Here is a 14,512-nt window from a genome sequence, read left to right as displayed (position 1 = left end):
CACATGAACAATATCCCTTTAGATATTTGAAGATGGCTATTAAATTCTCCTTAACCTTCTTTTCTCCATGATACATTATTAGTAACCCCAATTCCTTTTACCTTTTCTCACAGGGACTCTTTTTTTTTTCTTTTTTGAGACGGAGTTTTGCTCTTGTTGCCCAGGCTGGAGTGCAGTGGTGAGATTTCAGCTCACTGCAACCTCCGCCTCCTGGGTTCAAGCGATTCTCCTGCCTCAGCCTCCTGAGTAGCTGGGATTACAGATATGCACCATCACACCGGTCTAATTTTGTTTTAGTAGAGATGGGGTTTCACCATGTTGGCCAGGCTGGTCTCGAACTCCCGATCTCAGGTGATCCGACCGCCTCGGCCTCCCAAAGTGCTGGGATTACAGGCGTGAGATGCTGCACCCGGCCTCACAGGGACTCTTTCTAAAGCATTCCACCCTCTGAGCCGTGACCCTAGAAAGAGGTTTCAGGTTTTCCAAATCTCAATTTGTTATCATCACCTTCAAAGACCTTTTATTAAGCACGCACATATGCATGTGAACGGTGCTAGAATTTATACAAGCCAGGAAAGCAGATGTTGCCCTGGCTCTAAGAGGATATTTGGGGCCAGGCTCGATGGCTCATGCCTGTAATCCCAGCACTTTGGGACGCCAAGGTGGTCGAATTACCTGAGTCAGGAGTTTGAGACCAGCCTGACCAACATGGTAAAACCCCATCTCTACTAAAAATACAAAACTAGCCGGGCGTGGTGGTGCATGCCTGTAATCCCAGCCACTTGGGAGGCTGAGGCAGGAGAATCACTTGAACCCGGGAGGCGGAGGTTGCAGTGAGCCAAGATTGTGCCATTGCCATCCAGCCTGGGCAATAGAGTGAGACTCCGTCTAAAAAAAAAGAAAGAAAGAAAGAAAGAAAAAATACTGCCCCTGAAATGAGTTTAAGCGAAGCTAGTGCCTAGAACAATGATGAACAAATACTAGCTCAGAAGTAATATACAGCTAAACTAAACAAAAAAACAAGTAGTCTGAAGGCTGAAGACACACAGTCTTGGCTTGCTTAGGGTTTTTCTGCTTTTCTTGAAAAGTTGGAAAGATTGGCGACATTGTGTCTGCAGCCCACTTGTCAACAATCAGGCTGCCTGGTTTTTGTGATGACTGGTGGATATAATGAAGGCCAGGTGGCAGCCGCCATACATCATGATACTTGGGCTGTGGCTTTTGTCATACCTGGCCTGCAGCACTCATTTGCTTGACCTGACAGGCCTTATAGGTACTTGAGTTTGAGCCCCTGGTCTGGCTTTAGGAAACAGCCTAGGAGCAAATTTCTGCCTTTGCATAGCAGGTGTATTGGTGGGGAGAGAGTACAGTTAAGGAGAAAGTCTCAAAACCCGCTTCACGTGGGAGAACCTGTTCTTCTCAAACCCAAGTACGATTTCCTGCATAATCTGGAGATTATGCTAGAGAAAGAGGCTCTAGAAAATAAAGACGAGTGGCCGGGCGCGGTGGGTCACGCCTGTAATCCCAGCACTTTGGGAGGCCGAGGCGGGGGGATCGCGAGGTCATGAGATCAAGACCATCCAGGCTAACACAGTGAAACCCCATCTCTACTAAAAATACAAAACACTGGCCGGGAGTCGAGACATGCACCTATAGTCCCAGCTACTAGGGAGGTTTAGGCAGGAGAATCACTTGAACCCGGGAGGCAGAGGTTGCAGTGAGCTGAGATCACGCCACTGCACTCCAGCCTGGGCAACAGAGCGAGACTCCATCTCAAAATAAATACATAAATAAATAAAATTAATAAAGAGGAGTGGAGCTGTACATTGTTCATCTTTCTATTTCCCAGTTATTTGACAAAATCTCAGCACAAAATGTTGCTTTGAATGAAAGAAGCTAATTCTAGCTTCAGTTCATTTGTGACTTTGGTGGGCAGAGTCACACCCCTTCTCTGTGTCTCGATTTTCCCATTTATGGAGTGGAATGGTTTTCCCATTTATAGACACTACCTGGGCAGAGTCATGTGATGCCATTATGTGAGTGATAAAACGTTATATATATGTACAGTACAAAAGATGTAAATCTGCCTCTCAAAGATGTCTGTAGATTTTGGCTGGGTGCCATGGCTCATGCCTGTAATCCCAACAATTTGGGAGGTGGATCACTTGAGGTCAGGAGTTCGAGATCAGCCTGGCCAATATGGTGAAACCTGCCCTTTACTAAAATATAAAGAAATTAGCTGGGTGTGGTGGTGGGTGCCTGTAATCCCAGCTACTCGGGAGGCTGAGGTAAGAGAATCGCTTGAACCCTGGAGGCAGAGGTTGCAGTGAGCAGAGATCCCGCCACTGCACTCCAGTCTGGACAACAGAGGGAGACGCTATCTGAAAAAAAAAAAAAAAAGAAAAGAAAAAAGTCTAGATTTTAACATTCTTTCTTCAAGAAGTACATAAGTTTTTTGTTTGTTTTTTTTGAGACAGAGTCTCTCTGTCGCCCAGGCTGGTGTGCAGAGGAGTGATCTCGGCTCACTGTAACCTTCCCCTCCTGGGTTCAAGCAATTCTCCTGCCTCAACCTCCCAAGTAGCTGGAACCACAGGCAGGCACACGCTGCCACAACCAGCTACTTTTTGTATTTTTAGTAGAGATGGGTTTTCGCCGTGTTGGCCAAGCTGGTCTCAAACTCTTGACCTCAAGAGATCTGCCAGCATCAGCCTCCCAAAGTGCTGGGATTACAGGTTTGAGCCACCTTGCCTGGCCCATAAGTTGCATTTTTGTTGTTGTTGTTGTTGTTGTTGTTGTTGAGACAGGGTGTCACTCTGTCGCCCAGGCTGGAGTGCAGTAGGGCAATCTCTGCTTACTGCAACCTCTGCCTCCTGGGTTCAAGTGATTCTCGTGCCTCAACCTCCCGAGTAGCTGGGATTACAGGCGTGAGCCACCCCGCCCAGCTAATTTTTGTATTTTTAGTAGAGATGGGGTTTCGCCATGTTGGTCAGGTTGGTCTCAAACTCCTGACCTCAAGTGATCTGGCTGCCTTGGCCTCCCAACATTCTGGAATTACAGGCATGAGCCACCACGCCTGGCCTCATAAGTTTTTGAGGTACAAATTTTTCCTTCAGATTCCACAATAGCAATTTTTAATGAATAACTTTTCGTTTTGAATTAAAAATGTAGTCTTTAGACATTTTCGGTTTTCCTGAATGGGTAATCCTAATAAAATAAATTCGCCCACCATGAGTGCACACCTATTGCCAAGATCCTGGAATTTTTTTTTTTTTTTTTAAATACTGTTCTCCAGTAAAATTTAACAAAACAAAACAAAAGGCACCAGGCACAGTGGCTCACACCTGTAATCCCAACACTTCGGGAAGCCAGCCAAGGTGGGAAGACCACTTGAGTCCAGGAGTTCAAGACCTGCCTGGGCAACATAGTGAGACCATGTCTCTACAAAATAATTTTAAAATTAGCTGGGTGTGGTGGTACACACCTCTTGTCCCAGCTACTTAGGAGCCTGAGGTAGGAGGATCGCTTGAGCCTGAAAGGTTGAGGTTGCAGTGAGCTGTGATTACACCAGTGTACTCCAGCCTAGACAACAGAGCAAGATTCTGTCTCAAAAAGTAACTATAAACAAACAAAATACATATAGAGCTGAAGTCCTCCTTGAGTGTTCCTGTATACCTGGAATTCCTCCCTGGGGATAATCTCTGCAGTTGTTTGTGAACGTCTGCAGGCAAGCCTGGCTAATTTTTTTGTAGAGATGGAGATCTCACTATGTTGCCCAAGCTGGTCTCCAATTCCTGGACTCAGGTGATCCTCTTGCCTCAGCCTCCCAAAGTGTTGGGCCTGCCTGTACTCTCAGCTGCTCCGGAGGCTGAGGCATGAAAATTGCTTGAATCCGGGAGGTAGAGGTTGCAGTGAGTCGAGATCATGCCACTGCACTCCAGCCTGGGTGACAGAGTGAGACTCTGTCTCAAAAAATAATAATAATGAAATTGGCCGGGCATGATGGCTCAAGCCTGTAATCCCAGTGCTTTGGGAGGCCGAGGTGGGCAGATCACAAGGTAAGAGGTTTGACATCATCAGCCTGGCCAGCATGGTAAAACCCCATCTCTACTAAAAACACAAAAAAATTAGCCAGGTCTGGTGGCGCGCCTATAGTCCCAGCTACTCGGGAGGCTGAGGCAGGAGACTTGCTTGAACCCAGGAAGCAGTGAGAATTGTGTGAACTCCAGCCTGAGTGACAGAGGAAGACTCTATCTCAAAAATAATAATAATAATAATAATGAAATTTAAAAATATAATGAAATAAAAAATGAAAAATATTTCAAAAAGAACATAACCAATATTGCTTGTATAATCAGAAAAATAGATAAGAAAATAAACAAATATTTAAAATGAAAATCCATTGCTCCCCATCAGTCACAGAAACATTAATTGTGACAAATGTACCCCCCACCGGCCAAGGGACCCCAGACTTTGAGCCCTGAGCTCCCCTTCCCAGGGCCAGCAGTATAGCCTGTTCCCTTCTTTTGCTTGGGTCTCAGCTGGTCATGGCTTTGCTCCTTCCTCTTCGTCTGTTGCCGTTAACACATCTCTCAGGATGCTCTTCATGGCTGTGAAGGACAAGATATGGAAGCTTCATTCAGGACCCAATAAAAATTTACTATTAGCTACCCCAATTTTTTTTTTTTTGAGACAGTCAAGCCTCACCCATCCCCATTTTATTATATTTTATTTTTATTTATTTATTTATTTATTTTTGAGACAGGGTCTCACTCTGTCATCCAGGCTAGAGTGCAGTGGTGTGATCTGGGCTTACTGCAACTTCCACTTCCTGGGTTCAAGCGATTCTCTGCCTCAGCCTCCCAGGCAGCTGGAACTACAGGCATGAACCACCACGCCCGGCTAATTTTTGTGTTTTTAGTAGAGACGGAGTTTCACCATGTTGGCCAGACTGGTCTCGAACTCCTGATCGAGGAGTGATCCACCCTCCTCGGCCTCCCAAAGTTCTGGGATTACAGGCATGAACCACCGTGCCCAGCTGCTACCCCAATTTTTAAAATATTTACCTTCCCCTACTTTCCTGTCTCAAGGGGTTGTCAAGCGTTTGCTGACCCGGAATGGTGATGATAATGCTGGCCAATGTTTGTTTATTCAACGACTCGATTTTTATTTTATTTTTTATTTTATTTATTTATTTATTTTTGAGACGGAGTGTCGCTGTGTCACCCAGGCTGGAGTGCAGTGGCGTGATCTCCACTCACTGCAAGCTCCACCTCCCGGGTTCATGCCATTCTCCTGCCTCAGCCTCCTAAGTAGCTGGGACTACAGGTGCCCACCACCACGCCCAGATAATTTTTTTTGTATTTTTAGTAGAGACGGGGTTTCACCATGTTCACCAGGATGGTCTTGATCTCCTGACCTTATGATCCGCGCGCCTTGGCCTCCCAAAGTGCTGGGATTACAGGCATGAGCCACCGCGCCCAGCCTCTCAACAACTAGATTTATTGAGCACCTGCCCTGGCACTGTGTCAAGATGCTAGGGATAGAATCAGTGAACAAAACAGACAAAAGATTCTCCCTTCGACCGGGCGCGGTGGCTCAAGCCTGTAATCCCAGCACTTTGGGAGGCCGAGACGGGCGGATCACGAGGTCAGGGGATCGAGACCATCCTGGCTAACACGGTGAAACCCCGTCTCTACTAAAAATACAAAAAAAACTAGCTGGGCGAGGTGGCGGGCGCCTGTAGTCCCAGCTACTCGGGAGGCTGAGGCAGGAGAATGGCCTAAAAACCCAGGAGGTGGAGCTTGCAGTGAGCTGAGATCCGGCCACTGCACTCCAGCCCGGGCAACACAGCGAGACTCCATCTCAAAAAAAAAAAAAAAAAAAAAGATTCTCCATTCAAGGAGTTTACATTCTAATGGAAGGAGAATGACAATATTGAAAATATTTATAAGTAATCCCTCAGATCGCATAAGAGTGATATGAGCTATGGAGAAAATAAAGCAGAGAAGAGGGACAAGAAGTGCTGGGTTGAGATTCAATTTTAAGTAGATGGGATGATGAGGGGTGGGTCATTGGTAACGTCTGAGCATAAATGTAGTTATTTGAAGAATTATAATAAGATCTTAGTGAAGTACTTTGTAAGTATGATGTCTTTGAAAATTACCCTATCAGCCTAGGCAACATAGTGAGATACACACACACACACCCCCCCACACACACACAACCTAGCTGGGCGTGGTGGCATGTACTTGTGGTCCTAGCTACTTGAGAGGCTGAGGTAGGAGGATTGCTTGGGCCTGGGAGGTCGAGGTTACAGTGAGACGTGATCACATCACTGCACTCCAGCCTGGGTGACAAAGCGAGACCGTGTCTCAGAAATAAATAAATAAACAAAAATTCAATAATTTTAAAATCATCCTAAGACATCATCAGTATTCTAATTTTATGGTAGTCCCATTTCACAGATGAGAAAACTGAACTTTGCAGTAGAGCAGCAATCTGCCCAAATTCACAGCTGGAAAGGGCCCAGCTGGGTTTGAACCCTCTGAGGGTAGGGTCTTAACCACAACTCTGTTCTGTAATAGGTTAGCTTCTTTTCCAAACCCTGATGTGCTGTTGGTTTGGATCGTGTGGCCCCATTCTTGTAGGTACTTGAGGCAGACTGGTCTTTTCCTGCTGTGCTCTTCTCCGTGTTTTCCTCCTGCCTTCTGACAAGTTCCTTTGAATGACAGCTTCTGGTGTTGGACTTACTCTTGTGGCTTCCCTCTGCCCTCCAATGTCACATATAAAAAATCCAGTTGTGGACTGATCCTCACAATAGCCTGTTCTTCCCCTTCTCCCTGGTGGGGATGAGAGAGGGAGAACCAGATAATTCAGCTGTGACTACTCAGGAACAATTCCGTTTAATGTTTTGACCCACATTGGGAAAAAGCAAGTTGATTCTCTTAACGGCAAAGTCATTGAAAACTAAAAAAGCACGTTTGATGTTCATTTTTCCATGTTATCAATTCTGGGAAAACAATAGTCATGCTGTCCATTGCAAATTACCTTTCAGGAGCCAGAAGGCCGCATGGAAGGAGCATGCTGCTTGAAGGACAAAGGAAACAATGCCTGCAGAGGACATTCTGGAAGGCAGAGGGAAATAAAGAATCAGAACTTCACGGCTGGGAGTGATGGCTCACACCTGTAATCCCAGCAATTTGGGAAGTCAAGGCGGGCGGATCACTTGAGGTCGGGAGTTCGAGACCAGCCTGGCAAACATGGTGAAACCCTGTCTCTACTAAAAGTACAAAAATAAGCCGGATGTGGTGGCAGGCCCCTGTAATCCCAGCTACTCAGAAGGCTAGGCACGAGAATCGCTTGAACCCGGATGGCAGAGGTTGTAGTGAGCCCAGATTGCACCATTGGACTCCAGCCTGGGCGACAGAGGGAGCCTCAAACAACAACAACAGCAGTAGCAACAACAACAAACCCTTTATGACCACCAGGGAAATGGTGTGGTTTGAATTTGCTGCATACAATGTACCATAAAATCAGAAAGAACTTTACTACCTGACTTAGAATTTCCCGCTTATGTTTATGGAACATATTTTTTGCACACGCTACTTCTTTTAATGCTAACCCACTAAGAAACAGTTACTGTGATGGCACCCACTTCAGAGATGAAGAACTGAGGCTTAGGGAAGTGAAGGGTATTTTTAGGCCGGTCACGGTGGCTCACGCCTGTAATCCCAGCACTTTGGGAGGTCAAGGCGGGTGGATCACTTGAGGTCAAGAGTTCAAGACCAGTCTGACCGACATAGCAAAACCCTGCCTCTACTAAAATTACAAAATTAGGCGGGTGTGGTGCTGCACACCTGTAATCCCAGCTACTCTGGAGGCTGAGGCAGGAGAATCACTTCAACCTGGGAGGAGGAAGTTGCGGTGAGCTGAAATCGTGCCATTGCACTCCAGCTTGGGTGATAGAACAAGACTTCATCTCAAAACAAACAAACAAAAAAAACGAAGTTAAGGATATTGTTGAAGATCACTTGCAGAGTGAACATGTAAACTCAGGTCTGACCAAAGCTCAGACTTTTAATCAAGATGCCCTGTCTGTCCCATAAGAAGACCTTGTAAACACACTGGTGAGAGAGAAGGTTAAACAGCAAGAAGTTGGGCTAATCACTGCATATATTAAACATTCCCTGGAAATGCCAACTTTCTTGAGTGGAAATATTCACCTTGCCCCTCCCCCTTTTAGGGTACTTTGAAAAATATTTAGAGATCGTCTGAGGTCAGGAGTTTGCGACCAGCCTGGCCAACATGGTGAAACCCTGTCTCTCTACTAAAAATACAAGAATTAGCCAGGCATGGTGGTGCACGCCTGTAATCCCAGCTACTCAGGAGGCTGAGGCAGGAGAATCACTTGAACACCCAGGAGACAGAGGTTGCAGCGGGCCGAGATGGTGCCACTGCACACCAGCCTAGGCAACAGACTGAGATAGAACAAGACTCCATCTCAGAAAAAAAAAAAAAAAAAAGACCAGGCACGGTGGCTCATGCCTGTAATCCCAGCACTTTGGGAGGCCTAGGCGGGTGGATCTTTTTAGGTCAGGAGTTTGAGACCAGCTTGACCTACATAGTGAAACCCCTTCTCTATTAAAATACAAAAATTAGCCAGATGTGGTGGTGCATGCTTGTAATCCCAGCTACTCGGGAGGCTGAGGCAGGAGAATCACTTGAACCCAGGAGGCAGAGGTTGCAGTGAGCCAAGATCATGATACTGCACTCCAGTCTGGGCGACAGAGCAAGACTCCCTCAAAAAAAAAAAAAAGAAGAATACTCAGAGAGTAGGATGCTTTTTAACTAGAAAATGTTGATGTTCAACCACAAAACATTTAGACATTATGAACAAGTTTTCCTATGCTATGTTTTATTATGTTTAAATTTTTCTAATTTGATGTAGATTATTATTTTATTTCTCCATTGAATTTTTCTTTTTCTCTGAGTAATGGTCCAGAGATTAAAGGTAAAATAATACAACACAACTTGTAACACAAAGCTCTTATGTTTTATTTTCTATTACTTTCTTCTCTCTGATTCTGTTCCTTAGAGGATATAATTTGCCTGCTATGCTGTGAGGATTTTATTAAATGCCCAGTTTAGTCTTTTTCTATTTGTGTATGTGTGTATGTTGTTGTTTTTCTTTTTACAAAAATGACGATAATTCTTTCTGCAATATTTATTTAAGATGAACAATTACTGCCGGAGAAACACGAAAACACATCTCTTTTTTTATAATTAGCATTCAAGCCTGCATCTTCTTTTTTTATAATTAAAAATTTTATTTTTTTATCAAAGTTATCCATAAGATTTGTTGAAGAAGCTAAATAGTTCTAGCCGGAAGTCTGGTGCTTGCTACATCAAAGCAGATCTGTCCTCAATAAATGAGGGAAAAATCGCAACCATTTTGCACTGATGTGAAGTTCCCCACGGTGCAAGATCGCTCGACAGCATCCGCTGCCTTCCCTCTTGGATGCAAAGTGGGCAGAGTCAACTTTATAAATCCTGTTACAAAAATGGGCATCTTGCCGGGCGCGGTGGCTCAAGCCTGTAATCCCAGCACTTTGGGAGGCCGAGACGGGCGGATCACGAGGTCAGGAGATCGAGACCATCCTGGCTAACACGGTGAAACCCCGTCTCTACTAAAAAATACAAAAAAAAAACTAGCCGGGCAAGGTGGCGGGCGCCTGTAGTCCCGGCTACTCGGGAGGCTGAGGCAGGAGAATGGCGGGAACCCGGGAGGCGGAGCTTGCAGTGAGCTGAGATCCGGCCACAGCACTCCAGCCTGGGTGACAGAGCGAGACTCCGTCTCAAAAAAAAAAAAAAAAAAAAAAATGGGCATCTTTCCCCCAAGGTGTGCATAAGAACGCCCGCTTTCTTAGAACATCTGAATTGAGTGATGAAATACCAAATGAAGCAAATGAAGCACATTTTTTATTTCTTGCAATTTGAATAGGGTATGAGAATGCATTTCCTTTTTTAGCTGGATCCTAAGACAGGGCCGAATATCTAAGGAAATGCTCCCGCATCCCACAATGTGAGTTGACATGAAAGACTTCGTGTTCTCCTGAACAAGAAACCCCCAAAGCCTTTCGTTGCATGATTGAAGGTGCCAGGCCTCTTCGGTCACTGGATAATATGTAGTGTTTCTCATTGTGAGGGCTGCGTGGAGTACACATGTGCACTTCACAGTACAAAATCACCGCAGCTACCCAGGAGGACGTTCCTAATGTGGATACCGACAGTGGCACCATTTTCAGTGATGGGGCTTTTGTTCTAATGAAAATGCTAAAGGTCTTTAAGGTGATTTTTGTTCCTCTGATTTCATGTCCTGAATATTCATTTTTAGTTTTCATTATCTAAGTATACAAGATATGGTATAGGATCTGAACCTTTTTTAAATTAATTGCATTGTAAATCAAACATATTTCCGTAGAATGCACTTACTCATCATTAGCATGCGAGAGTTTCCAGTAAAATATCTTCAGTATTATTTTTATTATTAACATATTTACACTGTCACCCCAGCCCTGCACCCTTTGTGAATCTGTTTTTAAAATAAATATGGCCTGATACCAGAGTGATTGGTGCAATAAAAATGCGTGATGTGAAATTAATCAAATACGGTTGGGTTCAATTTATAAGGGACACATTAAGAAAAATTATTTCTTGTTTGGGTATGCCACTCTAGTGAATCAAACAGAGCTGTGTATATTTCAGCAAGATACATGAAAATCCATTCATTCAACAAACATTTATTATGCATTTACTGTGTGCATCACGGGGGATAAAATCAAGCTGAGCAAACAAGAAATTCACACATGCAACAACCGAAGAGCATAAGCAACTGCATAGTTGTGGAATATATGTTAAATAACCAAGGATTCCAGAAACAAAAGCTCAAGTAGCAGCAGTGTGGTGCACTGGTTAAGGGTACGCATCTGTAGATTTATTTCAGTTTTTTTCAGGAAGTGGCCATTAATTTTTGTGTGAAAAAACAAGAGCAGAGAGGCATAATTCACTGTGAAGATAGGTTTTATATTCTGTATATGCGAAGGAAATAAATTTCTAATGCAATAAAATAAAGAGAATGGGAGGAAAAAAACGGCTTGGACTTTAAAGTCAGACGGACAGGGGTTCAAATCCCAGCTCTACTACTCTCTGACTGGGTGACCTTGGGCAAGTTCTTTCATTTTGCTTAGTTTTTTTTTTTTTTTAAATCTATAATATAGGGCTGATAATATCTTCCTCATAGGATCGTTGTGAGGATTAAATGAGATAATGTCCCTAGTAAGCATCCATTAGGTGTGTTGTCATCCTGCAACTGGGGACAAAGACGCTGCCTTGGGAGCCACTATTGTCAAAGTTGGTGGCGGGGATGAATGACTGGAGATGCATTCCAGACGGAGGAGACAGCATGGCCAGAGGCAGGAAGGTAGTTCTGGAAACTGAATATTCACTCACCTCTTGGCAAAGGCTCTGCTTTCTTCCTCCTAGAACTAGCTGGGTAGAGACAAGCCAAGTACTAGGCCTACGAGCAGATGCAAGGGCTCAATTATGACATCTCCACCCTTCAGTTGGCATACTAATTATAAAGAATTTCTAGACAGACCAGACACGATGGCCCACTCCTGTAATCCCAGTCCTGCGGGAGGCTAAAGTGGGAGGATCACCTGAGGTCAGGAGTTTGAGACCAGTCTGGCCAATGTGGTGAAACCCCGTTTCTACTAAAAATACAAAAAATTAACTGGGCATGGTGGTGTGAGCCTGTAATCCCAGCTACTTGGGAGGCTGAGGCAGAAGAATCACTTGAACCTGGGAGGCGGAGGTTGCAGTGAGCCAAGATCGCACCGTTGCACTCTAGCCTGGGCGACAGAGCAAGACTTCGTTTAAAAAAAAAAGAATTTCTAGACAGATTAGCAGGAACAATCCATGGAGAAGACTTGCAATCCCCAAGCCTTAGCAATGGAACTGGGAACTGGACACTGTGAGCATCTCGAAGGCTGGGTTTCCTCTGTTTTGATTGATACTGTGCCCTATTGCCTAGTGTAGGGCCTTGTCCCATGCAAGCAATCAATAAACACTTGGTGAACAAAAGAATAAACTGTGTGTCATGTAGAATGTGAATAACCGTGTACTTACTGGCTATGCAACCTCGTACTCTGTGCCTCCATTCTCTCAACTGTAGAATGGGATAAAAATCCCCATTGACTTCAAGGGCTGTTACCAAGATCAAACGCATTAATATTTGTGAGGGGTTAAGAACAGTGCCTGGGATATGGGCAGTTGCACGTCAGTGTTTACTGAAGAAAAGATACATACTGATATTAATGGAGTGCTGTGAGGATTAAATGAGAAAATAATTGAAGACAAGTATTTGTGGAGCAAAGGGGAGAAGGAAGAAACTACCATTCCAAGTAATGAAACCCTGCCCCAAGCAGGCTCAGAAGGACCTGGCCCCAGAATCCACAGGACCTGCTGAATCTAAGATGTGTCTTCTCCTTGAGCTCAGCATGCAGCGGGCCTGGGGGAGCCCTGGACCTGCCTGTTCTTCTGCTGTCACCTCCCCTCTCCAACCCTACTGGTACCAGGTGATGCCTTTTGCCCAGGACTCTGACAAGGGCCCTACACTCTGCTATCTGTGGGCTACTCCAGGGCCCTGTGCGGCTGTAACCTATCCTTGTACTCATGGCCAACAGCTGAAGTCTCATTTCCAATAAGGTAGAATGTTTTTCCATTCCTCTCTTTTTTTTTTTTTTTTTTTTTTTTGAGACGGAGTCTTGCTCTACCGCCCAGGCTGGAGTGCAGTGGCCGGATCTCAGCTCACTGCAAGCTCCGCCTCCCGGGTTCATGCCATTCTCCTGCCTCAGCCTCCCGAGTAGCTGGGACTACAGGCACCCGCCACCGCGCCCGGCTAGTTTTTTGTATTTTTTAGTAGAGACGGGGTTTCACCGTGTTAGCCAGGATGGTCTCGATCTCCTGACCTTGTGATCCGCCCGTCTCGGCCTCCCAAAGTGCTGGGATTACAGGCTTGAGCCACCGCGCCCAGCCTTTCCATTCCTCTCTTACCCCCTTTCTCTTCCTTCGTTGAAAATGCAGCCAGGAGCCGTGGCATACCTGTAATCCCAGCACTTTGGGAGGCCGAGGCAGGTAGATCTCTTGAGCCCAGGAGTTTGTGAGCAGCCTGGGCAACATGGTGAAACGCTGTCTCTACTAAAAATACAAACATTAGCTGGGTGTGGTGGCACGCGCCTGCAGTTCCAGGTACTCTGTAGGCTGAGGTGGGAGGATTACTTAAACCTGGGAGGTGGAGGCTGCTGTGAACCATGACTGCACCATTGCACTCCAGCCTCGGCAACAGAGTGAGATCCTGTTGAAAGAAAAAAAGAAAGAGAGTGAGAGAGAGAGAGAAAGGAAAGAGAGACAGAAAGGAAAGAGAGAGAGAGAAAGAAAGGAAAGAGAGAGAGAGAGAGAAAGGAAAGAGAGGGAGAGGAAAAAAGGAAGGAAGGAAGGAAAGAGAGAGGGAGGGAGGGAGGAAAAGGAAAGAAAGAGAGAGAGAGAAAGAAAGAAAGAAAGAAAGAAAGAAAGAAAGAAAGAAAGAAAGAAAGAAAGAAAGGAAAGAAAGAAAGAAAGAAAGAAAGAAAGAAAGAAAGAAAGAAAGAAAGAAAGAAAGAAAGAAAGACAGACAGACAGACAGAAAGGGCTGCTTCTTCTTATGAATCACTGCTTCCCAGACATCCTATTGCTCCCACTCACCAGAGAGGACCCCTTGGCTATCAATGCAAGATAGGTTGGCCGGGCGCAGTGGTTCATGCCTGTAATCCCAGCACTTTGGGAGGCCGAGACGGGCTGATCACGAGGTCAGGAGATCAAGACCATCCTGGCTAACACGGTGAAACCCCGTCTCTACTAAAAATACAAAAAATTAGCTGGGCGTGGTGGTGGGCACCTGTAGTCCCAGCTACTGAGGAGGCTGAGGCAGGAGAATGGCGTGAACCTGGGAGGTGGAGGTTGCAGTGAGCCAAGGTCATGCCACTGCACTCCAGCCTTGGTGACACAGTGAGACTCCGTCTCAAAAAAAAAAAAAGAAAAAAAAGATGGGTTGGACTGGGGCTCACATGCCCATTGGACATTATTTTTCAGCCAGCTGCCATCCCTCCTTGAGACCGGCCTCCAGACTAGTCAGCCCACTGAGCCTCAGCTCTGCCCACTCATTCATTCATTCATTCATCTATTCATTAATTTATTCACATATTCATTTAACCAATGGTAGCCCAGTTCTGAGCACGTGGGGCTGGAAGCACCGATATCATTCACAGAATGTCCCTGTACTCAGAGCTCACAGCCTGACTGGGAAGAGAGACAACTGACAACCTGGGCTAATTAAGCACAAACATTTAAATGTATATGAGGTAGGAGAGACAAGGGAGAGAGTTGCTATTCTCTGGGAGATGCAGGGAAGGATTTC

Source organism: Macaca mulatta, chromosome 15, assembly GCF_049350105.2.
Source record: "Macaca mulatta isolate MMU2019108-1 chromosome 15, T2T-MMU8v2.0, whole genome shotgun sequence".
Classification (NCBI taxonomy): domain Eukaryota; kingdom Metazoa; phylum Chordata; class Mammalia; order Primates; family Cercopithecidae; genus Macaca; species Macaca mulatta.
Note: the sequence above shows the minus strand (reverse complement) of the source record.